Consider the following 18663-nt stretch of genomic DNA (forward strand, 5'->3'; position numbering starts at 1 on the left):
CCAACCCTGATGTGCAGTTCTGGTGCAGACTCAATGCAGCAATTAATCATCACCTCTCAGGGAGCGACTTTCATTTGTCTTTGTGTGAAATGGCTGATTAGGTTTTTTTTGCATTCAGGAAAAAGACCTCAGGAAGGGAAACGATTCCGGGACAGGTATAAAGATAATTTTTAAAGAAGGTATGCACAATTTGTGATCACTCCATACTCCCCCTGATGCCCTGTACATGGCTGTTTCTCCAGCAGGAGAGCTGACCAACAATTAGGAGCCATGTGGTCTGGAGCTCACTAATAGTGGCCGTCTAGGAAATTAGACTTAACTAGTATACACTAAATACGGCAATTATACGTACAGTCAGGGCCGGATTAAGGACCACATGGGCCTGGGGCTGAAATTGATCGAGCGGCTATCGTGAAAAGAGGAGGAGCTGTGACAAGTGCTGTGTGGGTGTGGCCAGTTCCATGTGGGCATGTACACCCCCTGCACTATCAGCACCAATGTCTGCCTAAATACATAGCAATAGAAAATAGAATGTTAATACTTATAATTTATAGCCGACCGATGGCCAACTGGGCAGCTGGTCATCATCATACTGACATGATTTTGGGCCTATTTTTATTTGGGGGCATGGAGCTGTAGCCCAGTGCACTCTACCCACAGCAAACAGAAATGAGCATCTGCAATACAGGTGCGCACATGTCTATGTGTGTATTTGCCATTTTTTTTTTACCAAGACCTTTCCAGTGGCTTTGGGTTTCAGGGTCTTCTTTCCTTGGGCTGACGCGTTTTGGCCAATGGCACCTTTATCGGTTGTTGCGCTTGCATAGTGTTTTCTTTTTCATCGTAACGCTTCTATCTTGATCCTGCCATCTTCTTACTTTGTTACGGCATCTACTTTTTTTCTTTGTTGGTGGCGTCTTTTTTCTTCTGTCTTCGGAAGCACTTGCCCATTCCCTCATATTAAAGCCGTTCCGCTCGTGACAGCTAATATAAGCAATTGTGAGGGGGCAGGGCATAAGCAGTGGCAAACAGATATTGGCTAGCTGGCAGCGCCAAATTTAAAAGAGGCTAGCTTCAAGCTCTGATTGGTTCACTGCTCTGGCGTCCGAATGGACATGCTTGAAGCTTCTCAGTTTCAAGCTTTCCAATGCCAGATGACCAGAGCAGCTTACCATGAGGGGCACCAGCGATACTGGTGTTTTCCTCCAGTTGGACTTTCAGAATTGTGTATCCAGCAATGACTCCTCCTTGGCCGGATCCGATGGGATCCCCACCTGGGTAGAAGTCGGGAAGCCGACAGACGTAATCCCGACCGCCGGCTTCCTGACTGTCTAATCCCGCCAGGTGTCTAATGACAGGCGTCGAAATCCTGATGCCTGTCATTAGACCTACGCTGGGAGCCCGACACCCGTCTTACCAATTGAAGAGGGGGGGTTAGGTTAGGAGCTCCCGGGGGGGACTTAGGGTTAGGCACCCCCCCGGGAGGTAGGGTTAGGCTAGGGGAAGGGGGGGGTTAGGGTTAGGCACCCCCAGGGGGTAGTTAAGGTTAGGTACCCCCCCCAAGGGGACATAGGTTTAGGCGGCGGGGAAGAGGGGGTTAAGTTTAGGCACTTAGAGGGGGGATTAGGGTTAGGCACTTGGGGGGAGGTTAGGGTTCGGCACCCCTAAGGGAGGGTTAGGGGGTAGAATAGGGATAGTAAATAATTACCTTTGGACAATCAGGATTTTCACCCCTGCCCGGCTGCCGCTGTCGGGATTTGAATCACCGGCCATGTAAATCATACTGATTCCCCTCACCCAGGTAAGTCTTTATCCGGCTCTCTTACAGCTGGGTACCGGTCTATTTATTAAGCTGTAAAGAGCATAAAGACCAGCAAAAACAGCTGTTTTTGCTGGACTGTAGGCCTGCATCACTTGTTTTATTTAAGAAAGGATTAATCAGAGATTTCTCAGATGCTAATCTAGTTACCAGCTCTTACCGCCATCCCTATAGACACCTATGCAAACAAATAAGTGAATAATAATTTCTTCCTTTCACTGCAGCGTTCAGCTACCAACAGAAATCATATAAATGTAACATATTAGGAAGTTTTCCCCAGGGATAATCTAGCAGCCCAAGCACTGTACATTGCAGCAGTACTAATGATGCATCACTGATGCATGTTATGTTAAATAGACCCATTACCAACTATTGAGACTCTTGCACATTTGCATATCTATAATTGGTGGAGGGTCTGCGATGTACACGGGCCCCTGGGTCCAGGGGGCCCCACATCCGTTTAATACTTACCTCTCCGGAGTCCCACATCAGCACTGCATTAGCAGCGCAAATCACCGGAATAATGGTGTGGCGCCCATTTTCCTGGAGACTTGGTCAGGCACAGTAGAGGCGTGTTACAAGTCGCTGTCACGACTTGTCTCCTTCGAGCAGTTTACCTAGTCAGGACGGGGTTACTCCAGTTTCTACTGTCGCTAGGCGATCGGCACGCCTCAGGAAGTGACAGTGAAGCATGGTTGGTGCTTCCTTCTATTTGTACACGCTAGACTTTTGCTGCCTCGCCGACTATAGTGCGTCCGTGAGTTCCATCGGCTAGTCTGTATGGTCAGCATTCTGTTCCTCCTCGTGGTGCAGATTTAGGTCTTCCCAAAATGGTTTCCGTGCTACCTCCGGCTCTACAGCTTCCTGACGGCTTCTTAGCCGCACCTACACCACCGTGCTGCCATCGGTTCCCCAAGCTGCAGCACCGACTACTAACTCTTCCACCATCGGCTCTTGCTGCACCTTTGGCACATTTGCCGCACCAGAAGCTCCGTGCTGTTCCCGGCTCTCCAGCTTATTCTACAACTTCCAAGCCACACTTACACCTCCGTGCTGCCATCGGCTCTCCAAGCCGCAGCATTACCGTTTACTGTCTACCAACAGCTATTGCCGCACCATCGGCACACAAGCCGCACCATCGGCACATTTGCCGCACCAACGGCTCTCAAAGCCACAGCATAACTATTCACTGTCTACCATCGTCTATTGCCGCACCATCGGCACAAAAGCCACACCATTGGTACATTTGCCGCCTCATCGTTGCATTGGCCGCACCATCAGCTCTCAAAACCTCAGCATTACCTTTTACTGAGTGTCTACCAACGGATATTGCTACACCATCGGCACATTTGCCGCATCATCGGCTCTTAAAGCCACAGTATTATCCTTAACTGTCTACCTACGGCTATTGCTGCACCATTGGCACACAAGCCGCACCATCGGCACATTTGCCGCATCATCTGCACATTTGCCGCACCATTGTCGCACTTCACATCATCGGCTCCCATGCCGCATCTCTCCAACTGTAATATCTGCTCTTTCTGTACAAGACTCCTTCTTTTGATCTCTGGATTCCAGTTGACACCCCTGTAAGCTGCTACTACTCCGAGCAGTAAGTCCAGGCAGCCTCCTAAGTACCGGTGAGCAATTTATCTCCAAGGAAACAATGGGCGGTTGTTAGTGGCAGAAGACCTCGTAGCCTGAGTTCGAGATGGCCGTGTTTTAATGTAGTGTAAAAAAATAATATGTTTAACATTGTCTTTACAGTAGAACTGCAGGTCCCAGCAAGCCTCCCCCGCATGCTGGTACTTGGAGAACCACAAGTACCAGCATGCGGGGCATTAAGGGCCCACTGGGACCTGTAGTTCACCTGTAAAGAAATGTTGAAAGAAACACACACACACATGGTACACAGTATAAGTTTAATAAACATACATGCACTCACACATGTACACACACATACACACATGTACACATACTCACCTATGCATCCCTGTAGCATCGGTCCCCTTCTCCAGTAGAAAATCCATAGGGTACCTGTGGGAATAAAAAACATACTCACCGTCTCCTATGCGTGATTCTGTCCTCTTCGGTCCAAAGTAGGCATCCATGGGTGTGGGTAAAATAAATAACCGAAAAACGCGACCCTCGCACTAAGCAATAACCATCCTTGTTAGGATGATTATTACTTCCCGAATGAAGCGCTCAGACGCGGCTTACTCCTTTGAAGGTCCGTGTCTAGGCATTCATTGGCTGAGAGAGGTCAGCCCCCGCCTCTCTCAGCCAATGATTGGCTCCCTCCGTTGAACTCAATGGAGAGCCGCAGGGTAAGTAAAGTTTATACTGCGGTTCCGATCATTGAGTTCAATGGAGGGAGCCGGTCATTGGCTGAGAGGCGGGGGCTGACCTCTCTCAGCTAACGAACGCTGGTTAGGATGGTTATTACTTTAGTGCGAGGGTCGCGTTTTTCGTTTATTTATTTTAAGAAGACCATGGATGCCTACTGGACAAGGGAACCACTCCAGGTAATGTAGGTGAGTATGTGTGAATGTGTATGTATGGATTAAAACTTTACTGTGGCCCTGATTCAGAGCCGGACGCTCTGACAGAGCGCTCACTTTGAATCAGGGCGTCTCTTTTTTTTTTATGGAGCTGCCTCCTGGCCGCTCGCATTGCTGTGGGTTACCACCCACAGCTAATGCGAGTGGCCATGATGATGGTCGCGATGGTCAAGACCATCGCGACCAACGAGCTTGCGATGAGACCCTTGTGGTAGGGTCTCGTGGCCGCAAGCCCCAGAGAGCTTTCGGCTCAAACAGAGCCGAAAGTACCCCCACTGACATCACTTGTGATGTCAGTGGGGCCGCCCCCAGATGGTAGGCGTTCTCATGGGAACGCCTCCATCTGGGCAGCCACCCCCCCAGCCCGCCCACCAAAGGGGGCGTGCTGTCACTCAACATCGACAGCACGCCCCCTTTGGTGCGAGACCCAGAGCGACGGATTGCCCGTCGCTATCCGGGTCTCGCGCATGCACACGACGGAGCCAGCTCTGTCGTGCGCATTCGCTCTGGGCCACCATCAACCCGGTTGTGAGCGCTCAGTGCTTGCGACCGGGTCTGAATCAGGCCCTGTGTGTGTATGTTTCTTTCAACATTTCTTTACAGGTGAACTACGGGGCCCAGTGGGCCCTTAATGCCCCACATGCTGGTACTTGTGGTTCTCCAAGTACCAGCATGCGGGGGAGGCTTGCTGGGTCCTGCAGTTCTACTGTAAAGACAATGTTAAACATATTCTTTTTTTACACTACAGTAACATAATCAACCCGCCTCCCACCGCCCCAGGGGTGGTGGGGATAGCCCCGGGCTATAAGCCTAGGCTGTCATGATTGGTGTCTGCGAGTTACCTGTCTCAGGTGGTGATCGGGTTTCAACGGAGGCCGGCTTGACTGGAATCACAGATAATGTAAATAGCTCTATTTATAAGACTTGTGTAGCAGTGAAAACTGCCTTTGATGATAAATGAGAGGAACTGGAGGGACCGGACTGGGACCGGCAGGAAGACCTGTTGAATTGAACTGATGAACTAAGAACTTGACTCTGGACTGGAACAACGTGGACTGAACTGATGAGCTTGGAACTTGACTCAGGACTGGAATGTGACAATGGCTGAAGGGAATTTGCAGGCTGGACAGGATAATTGGAAATAACAGGTTTCAGGAAGGATTGGGTAGGTTTGGGAATTTGCAGGCTGGACAGGATAATTGGAAATAACAGGTTTCAGGAAGGAATGGGTAGGTTTGGGAATTTGCAGGCTCAGGGAGGGAATAGGTAGGTAACAGGGGCAGGAGTTGATCCACAGCAGGAAGCAAGGCAGGGTAACACGATGCAGGTTTACAGAGTGCCAGGGACCAACCAGGAGTACGACTAGCAGCAGAGCACAGGCCAGGTATTGCTGTAACAGGACGTCTGGATGCCAGGTATTACTGTAGCAGGTTTTCGGGATGCACCAGAGGTTGATGTCAGCAGGCTTACTGGATTGCCAGGCTTGGCTGTAACAGGTTTTCATGAAGCATCGGGGGTTGCTGCCAGCAGATTTACTGGATTGCCAGGTACAGCTGAAACAGGTTTTCTGGATAGCCCCAGGGATTGCTGTAGCAGGTTTCAGGGACAGACTTGAATGCATGAACCATACACCACGGGAAGACGAGATGTTCAGGCCCAGAATGCAATCAGGAGAGGATATATATACCATGGGTCTGGCGGCAATTGGTGGATATGGACAGGTGGTCTGGTAGTAGCATTCTGAGTGGTGGAAGGCACAACATGCAGAGGGAGTATTCATCTCTGCAGCTCTGAGAATCAGAACCACACCTGTGATTCCAATCAGGGCTAGCAGTGCTCACAGACAGAGGAGAGGCCAGGTGCAATAATCAGAGCAAATTCTCCAGGCAAATTACACACACAGATCCATGGGGAAGCTGACAGGGGTAAGTCTCAAGGTAAAAAGGTGACAACTAGACAGGGTCGTGACATAGGCTAAGGCTTCCCTGGAGAGGGGGACACCTTTATTGGAGGGGTCCCAAACTCCCCAGGGATCCCTGGCCTGGGTTGACTAGCGGTCAGGGCTGATGCTGTGGCCGGGGGCCCCATGATAGGGCTCCCCAGGCTGTGGCATCAGTCCCCCGCTAGAAAGGGTCCAGGGCTGATTCTGTGAATTACAGGGAGACCCTATGCAAATTTTTCCCTGTAATTCCAGTACCAGGACTGGTTCCCATAGCGCAGTGCTGGTTGAACTAAGTACAGGGAGACCCTACGCAATTTTTCCCCTGTACTTAGTCAACCAGGACTGGGTTTGAAAAGTCCAAGGCTGGTTGTGTTTTGGGGGGGGGACCTCACGTCTTTTTTTTTTATTACATTTAACTCTTTATTTACTTTATACAGCCAGATACATGCAGGCATCTCACTGATGTCTGCATGTATCTGTGTCAATCCGACCTGCTCATGCTCAAATCGAAAGCATGAAGCAGGTCTATTCATTTGGTGATTTGAAGTGAGATTTGAAGTCCGATTTTGAGGTCGATTTCAAATCGAATGATAGTAAATAAGGGTTTTGTGTGTTGGTCTATGTAAAAGTACCAATGTTTTCCCTATGTTCGATTTGAGGTCGATTTGACTAAAATTCAATTTGAATGTCGATTTTACATTCGATTTGGCCTTTAGTAAATACCCAAATGCAAAATCGCAACTCAAATCACTCAAAATGCCAAATCGACCTTTAGTAAATTTACCCCATGGTCTGCGTACATCTCTGAATAAGGCCCAATGTGGGGCTCACCGGCTGGGGATGTAGACCTCTGTAGATGGAGTCATGGCTTGGCGGATCTGGTTTGGGGCTTAGGGATCGAACAGTTGGTGGGCAGATCGGAAGGAGTGACAATTTTTTTGAATTCTGTTTTTATAATGTCTTCATTAATTGTTGGCCTGAATTAGCAAGGATCCCAAATGCAAAGCTGCTCACAGGCATATATACTGTAGTGTAGTGTGTAGTGCAGGCATAATACTGTAGTGTGTTGTGCAGGCATATACTGTAGTGTAGTGTGTAGTGCAGGCATTATACTGTAGTGTGTAGTGCAGGCATATACTGTAGTGTAGTGTGTAGTGCAGGCATTATACTGTAGTGTGTAGTGCAGGCATATACTGTAGTGTAGTGTGTAGTGCAGGCATTATACTGTAGTGTGTAGTGCAGGCATATACTGTAGTGTAGTGTGTAGTGCACGCAGGCAGGTTTGCAATTGTGATCCTTGCAATAATGCAAATTGAGCAGGAGGTGTATGACACCCCCTGCTGCATTTGCGATCCCAGCACTTGCGGGAACGCCGGACGCCCCCGCCCCGCCCCATAAATGCCTCTGCCTGTCAATCAGGCAGAGGCATTCAAGGGCTTGCGTGCATCTTAGCAGGACCCATTTTGCGCACGCGCAGATCCCCGATAATTGGGACCTTTTGCGCACTGCTGAATCAGACCATGTGTGCGTCAGTAATTGCTTTGTTTTTTTTACAGCGGTAAATAAAAAACACACAACGCACACACAAATAAATGTCTTGCAGATAACAGTGTTAAATGCAGTTGTGTACACTTTGTGCAGAATCTCTTTCCACTGAAACAGCAGCAGTCCTACTATTTATATCAGCAATATAATGATCCCAGCATGACAAACACAGACCTCCTTCCCTAGTGCTACTCTCAAATATTCCTCTCTGACCAAGTTGTCCTCTTTTTTTTAAATATAGCTCAGCACCTGTAGTCATTTCTGATTCCTAATCATACATAAATAGACCGACGTTTAGCTGAAAAATACACTAATTGTTCCTGTTCTTTGCTCATGCACAGTAAGTAACTATCCTCAAATACAGATTTGCTTATCTTTCTATTTTCCTAATGATAATTAAAGACCATAATAGACTAACCTAGTATAAGCAGGCAGAACACAGGGTCTATATCTTACCAAATCCACTCTGATCTTATTAGACCCTCATTAAACCACTAACTGCATACTATTATCATAAACTATAATAGCCACTGCAGTTCATGCCACCTCGGGGCTGTACAGATGATACAAGCTCATTTGTTTGATGTGACATGATGAAAGTTGGCTATTATACTAATAGACAGTAGGGTTTGTGCCGGAATGTTCTTAAGTCAAACTGGAACTAAACGATTTATATTTTCTTCTTCTGTCTGCGACTGTAGGTTCACAGTGTCTCCTTTAAATACATTTTCTCAGTTGCTGTCAGCATTTATCCATACAAACCTATGTATCTAGCAAAAGAAGAAGATATTAGTTCATATTATTATAAAATAATTGAAGCTTACAACCCAGCGTCAAGGGTCATTGTACTAACACCTATGCAGTAAAAATATTTATTCACCCAGGGCCAGAGCAGGGTTACCAACATTCCCTTGTGATGGGAGCTATTTCTCTTGGGAGGTTTTTTTTGGGCTAAAATCTCAAATCATGGATGTGCATGTGTTCATGCTCCCAAGCCATGCTTTCAGTATGCTGCGGCCAAGACCTAGGGTGGTCATCAAATGGTCTACTATTGATGGTCACTATCGATGGTGCCGTCAGTGTTTTATATGGACGGCAGGAAACCATTGGCGGTGATCCATCGATGGTTTGCACGATTAATAGACACTGCACACAGAGCAGGCACTGGCTCTCACCTAGTGGGAGGTGGAACCTGGTGGGCAATGGCCAATCAGAGAAAGGGGCAGGGCTATGTAGTTCACATCAGGGGTGGGGCTAAGCTCTGTTCCCCCTGCACCGGAGGAAAACAAAACACTGCCTCCTTCTTTGCAGTCTGTCACCGGATCCCCACCAATAATGGCAAAACCATTGACCATTGTGATCTTTGGTTGGTGACCCCTACCAAAATCCTGTCCTGATTACAGTTTCCCCAATCTAGTGAGGTATATGTCTGTTATCCTGAAATTGTCCCACAGAAAAAGCAGGTATGGAGGAAGTGTGAAAAAGTCACACTAATTACTAGTACAAGTTAGGATCATAGAGCCTCATTAAGACGTGTACGCTAAAGCCATTGCATCTGCGATCCCGTACACAGCTGCTGCGTGGAAATATGTAAATGTTGCCGGCGCCGAGGCATGTGTTGAGATGCCCACATGCGGCTTTACAAATCCAAATATCTACATACGAAGACTCGTCATCAAACGCAGATTTTTTTGGTTATCGGTCTTCTGATTAACCCTATGGCCGCACAGAATGGGCGCGGGAACTGAGACGTGGGAGACATATGCCTTGTGTACGAGACCACAGGCACAGGGTGTGCCACGCCCCCGAAGGCTTGTGTCGAGCCTGCGTTCTTTGCCTCCACTCTTCGTTACCTCCCCTAAACGCTCTCTGACTTTCAATCACACTGTGAGTAAATAGTCGCTGCAAGCGACTACGGTAATGTACCTTGACACACGTACCGTGCGACTCAGAGGCATGCGCAGTTTGCTGATTATCGCTCAACTGCGTAGACATAGGAATAGCGTCCAACTCTGTATCAGGCCCATAGTCCATGAACAGGCTTGATAAACAGGGGCTCATTCACATATGAGCATTATACAAAAAAGCTCCATAGACACCCTTCTACCTGCCGCCTGAACTACCTGCCTTATTTACTAAAGCCACATCTGCTGAATTCATTAACTGGTGAGAAAGGTGTTTTGGTATTTTTTTTTCCAAAATTATTTTTATTATGAATATATCAACATACAAATGGGGGAAGGATACAGAAACAGAGAAATAAGAGAGAGAGAAAGAAAAAAAATATATATATATTTAGCAGAAATATAAACAGTAAGCCATATAGGGTACAGACATCATCAGAAAACATCTACATTTTGAACTTCAGTAATTATAGCGATATTGTCACGACCCTGTCTAGTTCTCACCTTTTGCCTGTAGACTTACCCCTGCCAACTGTCTCATGGATCTGTGTGTGTAATCTGCCTGAGAGATGTGCTCTGATCATGCTGGCTGCAGCACATCTCTGTGTGCATTCCTTTCCACAGTGATTATTCACCTGGACCCTCCGCTGTCTGTGAACACTGCTAGCCGTGATTGGAATCGCAGGTCTAGTTCTGACTCTCAGTACTGCAGAGATGATTGCTCCCTCTGCATATTGTGCCTCCACCACTCAGAGTGTTATTACCAGACCACCTGTCCGTATCCACCAATTCCTGTGAGACCCAGGGTATAAACACCCTCCTCTGATAGCATTCTGGGCCTGAACATCTCGTTACTTCCCGTGGTGTATAGTTTGCGCTACTTCAGAGAACAAGGGTATCCCAGGCTCCTGCTCCTACTGGTTCCTAGATCAGTTCATCCAACAACCCTGCTAACAGCAATACCTGGCAATCCAGAAATCCTGCTACAGCAATACCTGGCAAATCTAGAAGTCCTGCTTGCAGCAATACCTGGCAATCCAGAAATCCTGCTACAGCAAAACCTGGCAAATCCAGAAGTCCTGCTTACAGCGATACCTGGCAATCCAGAAATCCTTCTACAGCAATACCTGGCAAATCCAGAAGTCCTGCTTACAGCAATACCTGGCAAATCCAGAAGTCCTGCTAGTTCCCCGGCCAGTGCAACTTGTGTGCTTCAGTATCAGCTATAAGTGAGTTCCTGTGCCCCTGTCCTTAGCCTTGTGCTCTGCTGCTTGCCCTACTCCTGGTTGGTCCCTGGCTCCCTGCAAACCTGCACAGTATTACCCTGCTTTGCTTCCTGCTGTGGATCAACTCCTGCTCCTTCTACCTACTCACTCCTCCCTGAGCCTTAAATTCCCAAACCTACCTATTCCATCCTGAACCTGTTATTTCCTATTACCCAATCCAGCCTGCACCTGATTTCCCTTAGCCATTGTCACGTCACTCTAGTCCGGAGTCAAAGCCCAAGCCCTTCAGTTCAATCCACGTCACTCCAGTCCGGAGTCAAAACCCAAGTTCTTCAGTTTAATCCACGTCACTCAAGTCCGGAGTCAAAGCCCAAGCTCTACAGTTCAGTTCAGTCCACGTCACTCCAGTCTGGAGTCAAAGCCCAGGTTCAATTCACGTCACTCCAGTCCGAAGTCAAAGCCCAAGTTCTTCAGTTAAACCCACGTCACTCCAGTCCGGAGTCAAAGCCCAAGTTCTTCAGTTTAATCACGTTTCTCCAGTCCGGAGTCAAGCCCAAGTTCTTCAGTTACCCATTCCTCTCTACTCCAGTCCAAAGTCAGAATCAAGTTCCAAGTTCACCGGTTCAACTCAGCAAGTCTTCCTGCCAGTCCAGTCCGGTTCCTCCAAGTTCCTGTCATTTATCATCAAAGGCAGTTCTCACTGCAACATAAGTCTTTGCAATAGAGCTATTTACCTCATCTGTGATTCTTGTCATGCCGGTCTCCGCTGAATCCAGTTCAGGTAACTCTCAGACACCAAACGTGACAGATATATTACAATACAGTAATCTATTACAAAAATTCATTGAAATTTGGTCCATTTGCTGACAAAACCAAGGAGCACATATACACATAAAAAAAAAACACCAATAGAGTAATCGGATAAAGACAGTCTCCTACATGCCTCTCTGGTACCCCTGGTGGTGGGATGTTTATTAGCCCAGTACTCACTCCACTCAAACCAACGGATCAAGGGGTTCGAAGCTGAGGATGAGTACTGGCAACCTGCCATCTTGAATTCACAGTGTGCCTGTACTCTGGCTTCTATCGTGTCTAGTTGTGGTATAACCCCCGATCGCCAATGATGTGCTATTAACAATTTGGTTGTTATGAGAATGTGTCCCATAATATAGCGGTCATTATTGGAAAAGGCATTTTGAGAATATGAAAAATAGCCATGCGGGGATTAGGGGATACTATAACCTTAATTACCGTAGAAATAAGTCCGAACACTGAGACCCAAAGTTTAGTGAGGGCCAGACATGACCAAAATATTTGTATCAAAGAACCTACGTGGCCACAGTTCCGCCAACAAAGCTTCGAAACTGATGGCCAAATTCTATTTAATTTAACGGGGGTTTGAAACAATCTATGTAAGAGCTTGTAGTAATGTTCCACATGGGTAATACATTTTGAGAGTTGGAAGCATGTACGAAAAATTTGAGTCCAATCAACTTCCCATTGAGCTAATAAAGGAATTCTCGCTGGTTGTCGTAGAGTGAGCAACAGAGCGTACCACCATGATGTTCCTCCTTTATGAGCCGCCCTAACTATCCTATCAAATATATATCTAGGTACGTTGGAGATTAAATGAGGGTCTGGAGTGCAGCTGGATAACCAGTGGCGTAACTTAAGGTATTTCTAAAAATCCCTGGCCGAAATGGAAAACCGTTCCTGTAAGTGAGTGAATGGAAGCAACACTCCATCTGAAGTAACCTCATTTAGCGATAACACTCCTTTATCAATCCAAACATAAAATCATAAATCAGGGATAAAGTTGGCAATACCTGCTAAAGAGAGGTATGACATGGGAAGTTTAACATCATCTAATTTGCATATTACTGTACTCCAAGCCTCCTGCTGTAGGAATATATATTTGGTTGAGTTTCGTAGAGGGTGGAATCCATAAAATATCGGTTATAGGGAATGGGGCTTTCATACTCCGTTCTAGCAATACCCATGGTTTTGGAGTATCTCCTGTAAGTGTAAACCAATACCCAATTTGACTAAGAAGACTCGATATTGGTACATTTGCAAATCTGGGAATGACAAACCCCCCTCTAGTTTTGGAAGAGACATAATTTTCCTAGCCAAGCATGGTCTCCTATTTTTCGATACATATTTAATAAAAGTGGCATAGAATTTATTTAATAGCGAATTTATAATGAGGATAGGGATTGTTCTAAACAAACATAATATCTTAGGAAGGAGCACCATTTTAAGTGCTGCTATATGACCCATCCATGAGACTTCTTGCATCATCTAATCTGAAGTCAATAATGTAAAGCTGCTCAAAAGAGGGACATAATTACAAGGGATCAAGGGCCTGATTAAGACCCGCTCACAATTGTTATGCGCTCGCAAGCAGGTCAATGGTGGGGCATTGCACACGTGCGGTGTGCACAATGCGCGTGCGCAAGCACCGGAACGAAAGAGAAATTCTCGCGCTCTGGGGCTCGCTACAAACAGGGCGGCTGTCGATGTTGATCGACAGCTCGCCCCGTTTTGTAGGCTGGGTGGGGGGTGGCTGGACAAACGGAGGCATTCCTGAAGGAACGCCTGCCATTTGTGGGTGGCCCTACTGACATCACGAGTGATGTCAGTAGTGAGCTTCCGGCTCTATTAGAGCCGGAAGCTCACTGGGGCTTGCGGCAGACGATACCCTACCACAAGGGTCTCGTTGCAAGCCCGATGGTCGCTCGCTAAAGCTGTGGGTGGTCACCCACAGCTTAGCGGGCGGCCAGGAGGCCGGGTTTTTAAAATAAAGTGGCCGCCCTGATTCAGAGCAAGTGGTCGCTTTTTGTGAGTGGCTCTGAATCAGGCCCCAAGTCTGCTATTTTAGGTATGATATGTATTCCAAGGTATTTGAGGCTTCTATCTTGCCAAGAATAAGAATATAAGGATCCAATAGTGAATAGAAGTTCCGGGGGGTGTTTATCGGAAGGGCCTCCATTTTGGATTTATTCAATTTTAATAAGATACCTTAGTGTAATTCTCTAATATCTCATGTAGATGTCGCAAGCTGGGTAGGGGGTCTGTGAGGGTAAAAAGGATATCATCTGCAAATAGACAGATTTTATAATCTGAACCTTGAAGAGCCGGACCTCGTATTAGTTCTGTGGATCTAATAGCTTCAGCTAGTGGTTCAATGGCTAAAGCGAAATCAATGGGGATAAAGGGCACCCCTGACGGGTGCCATTTGCTATAGAGAAAGTGGGGGAGAGGATACTGTTCACCATGACTCTAGCTGTCGGGTTGGAATAAAGGGCCATAGTGGAAGACAGGGCTCTTCCAGAAATTCCAAATTGTTGCAACACAGCCATTAAGAATCCTCAATGGAGCCTATCAAAGGCCTTCTCCGCGTCCAGCAATAAAAGAAGCAGAGGTTCCCCAATAGCGGAGAAGGCCTCAATAACATTAGTAACACGTCTAGTGTTATCCGGGGCTTATCTGCCATTTACAAATCCAACCTGGTCCTGATGGATAAGAGAAGGGAGTAATGGGCTCAACCTATTTGCAATGAGCTTAGCATAGATCTTGATATTAGTATTTAAAAGTGCGATTGGGCGGTAATTACCAATTAATGCTGGGTTCTTCCCAGGTTTTCGGAAAGCGACTATTCAAGCTTCTAAAATTTCTTTAGGGAAAGAGCTCAGTTCCGAAGCAACATTAAAAAGTTGAATCAAAACTGGAATAAAAAATTCCCTAAACTCTCTATAAAATGTATTAGTATATCCATCAGGACCAGGAGCCTTATTCAATGGCAAAGAGTCAATAACCCTTTCCAATTCAGCCTCCGTCCATGGGCCACTAAGAGCACTAATTGACTCCTCGTTCAGTATAGGCAGATGGACACCAGTTAGAAATTTAGCAATGTTATCGGCTGTGGGTTGTGGTACTAGGGGGTCATTAGCTAAATTGTAAAGATTAGAGTAATATTCTGCAAATGCTGACGCTATATCTTTAGAGTCTGTCACTTTAGCACCCACGGGATTGAAAACTGAACAAATTCTTTCCCTCGCAAGTTTCCCCCTCAATTTACGTGCTAACATATGGCCCGCTCTGTCACCTTCAACATAACATTTTTGGTTCAACCTAAAAAGATTTGTGAACTTCCTGCAAGGCTATTATATTCCACTTCTCCCGCAGTTTAAGTATTTCACGATAGAGCCTAGTATTCTTAGGGAAATGTTTATGTTTGGACTCCAAATCTGCCAATCGCAGTTCGAAATCGGCCTGACGTTTAATTGTATTCCTCCTCAGGCGAGCCGCAGATTGTATTGCAGATCCTCGCACTACTGCCTTTAGAGCACACCAGAAATTGAATTGAGACGTATCCCCTGGGGTGTTAGTCTCCAAATACATTGATAGAGATTGGGAAATGTTTTGTTTAAATTCCAAATCTGAAAGCAAATTATTCCCCCAAGCACCATGAGCTAGGAGGGACATTATGAACCCCTGCCTCCCAAAGTAGACTAAGGGCTGAATGGTCTGACCAAACTTTGGGCAGAATAACAGCTTTTTTAATTTGTTGAAGTGTCCATTTATTTGATAAAGCGAAATCAATACAGAAGTATGAATGATGGACATGGGAATAAAATGTATAGTCCCTTACAGTGGGATTGTTTGCCCTCCATATGTCATACGTATTCAAGCAGAATGCAACTAAAGGTTTGGGAATGATCTCGGCGTACATGAGACCTAAATTTACAAGTTGAGTATGATTTATCCATGGACGGATCAAGAACCATATTAAAATCTCCCAATAGCAAAACAGATCTCCTTCTATGGTCCTGTAATTTGGTGCAGAGACGTCTACAAAAAGAGATCTGTCTAATGTTAGGAGCATACACCGAGATTATCGTAACTGGCTGCCCCTCCAATTTTCCTACTAGAATCAGAAAACGGCCCTCTTGATCCGCAACTTGCTTTTCTAGTATAAAATTACAAGAGGCCGAAATCAGTGTGGCCACTCCTGCTTTCTTATGGGGGCCATTAGACATATAACAGTGTGGGTAGTGTTGATCAAAAAATTTAGGAAGGGATGAGTTCATAAAATGTGTCTCTTGATTGGCTACGATTTGTGCCTTATGTTTATAAAAATATTTCAGGGCCAGGCGTCTCTTATTGGGAGAACTCAACGCCTTTACATTCAAAGATAGAATTTTAACCATCATGACTACAATCTAACTGCAGTGTGGACATATAGACTTGCATTAAAGAATCCAAAATAAATACCCTGCATGACTTGGAAAAATACATATAAAAAAAAAAAAAATAGGACATAACTAGGGAAAACAGCTAGGCAAAAATAGAGGAAATGGAAAAAGGGAACAAAAGGTCTGGAAAAGCTCCTATAAGGAACTAAGTGGGGCCACTCCCAATGGTGGCACATAGAGAAAATGGGGGTAGCGGCTGCCCCCCAACACTCCTATAAAAATAACTATATAACATATATAGAAATAACGCACCTATACCAAAATACAAGTGGGTTAGCAGTAAAGAACTGGTCTAGAGGAGAGCAATCCAGATGCCACCTAACGGCTTCAAGCAATCCTAACTGCTCTCCGCTAATATCCCAGAAATTGCAGTAAATAGTTCAATAAACAATGATAACAAATTCAGAAAAGAGAAAATTATCGTAAACAGTGAGAATATATACTGGGTTATAATGAAAATATACTTATGGCCATTAAGTGTCACGGCCTTTCATTGACCATTCCTTCTCTACTTTGTAACAATCAGGCATCGTAGCCGAGATATCCTCCAAATTCCAGTATACAAGAAGTTGTACGCCTTCTTCAGGAGATGCAACAGGAATTACGGAGCCATTACGCATTATCAGTAACTTAGTCGGAAAGCCCCATCTGTATGGAATATCTGCCTTCCGGAGGGCCTTTGTTACTGGAAAGAAAGACCTACGTTTAGCCAACGTGATGGCCGAGAAGTCTCCAAAAATTTGCAGGTCACCTAAATTCAAGGTGGAAGTCTCTGTACTAGGCCGAGAATGTCGGGAGTCACACGGGGCGCCAAAAAGAGCTTGGAGCTCAGACCCTCTGCGGCCTGTCTGATGTCCGGGGAGACTGTTGTCGGCAGGGAAATCCCCCAGGGAAAGCGGTAATTAAGCCCAGTAGCCGGAGCCCGTTCACAGTGCGCCCTCTCTCCACCGCCATCAGGCCACGCCCCCGTGTTTTGGTATTTTAAGCATCAATAAATTTAGCTCAAGTAACTCTGGAATTGATTCACTACCGATCTCAACTGCGATTGCAATAGCGATTACACACGCATTTCCACTGCGATAGTATGCTAAACCACTGCGATCGCTATGCTGTCGCAGCACAACATAAGAACGCAGATTTTACCTTAAACACATCCGTAATGTTTAGCAAGTGACTGCTTCCTTCGTGTGCTGACGCAGGAAATCCAAGCCATTGATGTCAGCGGAGCACTGAAATGAGGGTCACGCGCCTGAAGTTTAAGGTCAAGTGCGTTAGAAACATTCTCCCATACTCTCCACTACAAAAGAAATAACACATGTTATCACTGGGAGCAAAAAATGGTGCCTAGCTAACATACTAAGATGTGCCCTCACCTAACTCTACTTCATTCCGAAGACAGATACGGCTTTTTGCGATACATTATCATGAGTTGCATATCACAAGCTACACAACAGAGGCCCTGATTCAGAGCCGGACGCTCTGACCAGAGCGCTCGCTCTGAGGGTCTCATTCAGACCCGCTCGTGAGCGGGTCGATGTTACCCCAATGCGCACGCGCACGACGGAGGGAGCACCGTCGTGCGCATGCGCGAGACCCGGACAGCGACAGCCAAGCTGTCGCTCTGGATCTCGCACCAAAGGGGGCGTGCTGTCGATGGTGACTGACAGCACGCCCCCTTTGGTGGGCGTGCCAGGGGCGTGGCTGCCAGACGGAGGCGTTCCCATGGGAACGCCTACCGTCTGGGGCCGGCCCCACTGACTTCACTAGTGATGTCAGTGGGAGTGATTTTCGCTCTGATAGAGCCAAAATCACTCCAAGGCTTGCGGCCACAAGACCCTACCGCAGGGTCTCGTCGTAAGCCCGATGGTCGCGATGGTCTTGACCATCGCTTATGCGAGCATCCATGATGATGGTCTTGAACATCGCGACCATCATCATGGACGCTCGCATAAGCTGTGGGTGGTAACCCACAGCTATGCGAGCGTCCAAAAGCCTGCTCCACATTTAAATAGGATGGTCCTGATTCAGAGCGAGCGCTCTGGTCAGAGCGTCCGGCTCTGAATCAGGGCCTGAATCAGGGCCGTCCTATTTAAATGTGGAGCGGCCTTTTGGGCGCTCGCATAGCTGTGGGTTACCACCCACAGATTATGCGAGCGTCCATGATGATGGTCGCGATGGTCAAGACCATCATCATGGATGCTCGCATAAGCGATGGTCAAGACCATCACGACCATCGGGCTTGCGACGAGACCCTGTGGTAGGGTCCCGTGGCCGCAAGCCTTGGAGTGATTTTGGCTCTATCTATCTTCCATGGGAACGCCTCCATCTGGCAGCCACGCCACCAGCACGCCCACCAAAGGGGGTGTGCTGTCAGTCACCATCGACAGCATGCCCCCTTTGGTGCGAGA

This window comes from Taudactylus pleione, unplaced genomic scaffold (genome assembly GCF_031769625.1).
Source record: "Taudactylus pleione unplaced genomic scaffold, aTauple2 ptg000820l, whole genome shotgun sequence".
Lineage (NCBI taxonomy): Eukaryota > Metazoa > Chordata > Amphibia > Anura > Myobatrachidae > Taudactylus > Taudactylus pleione.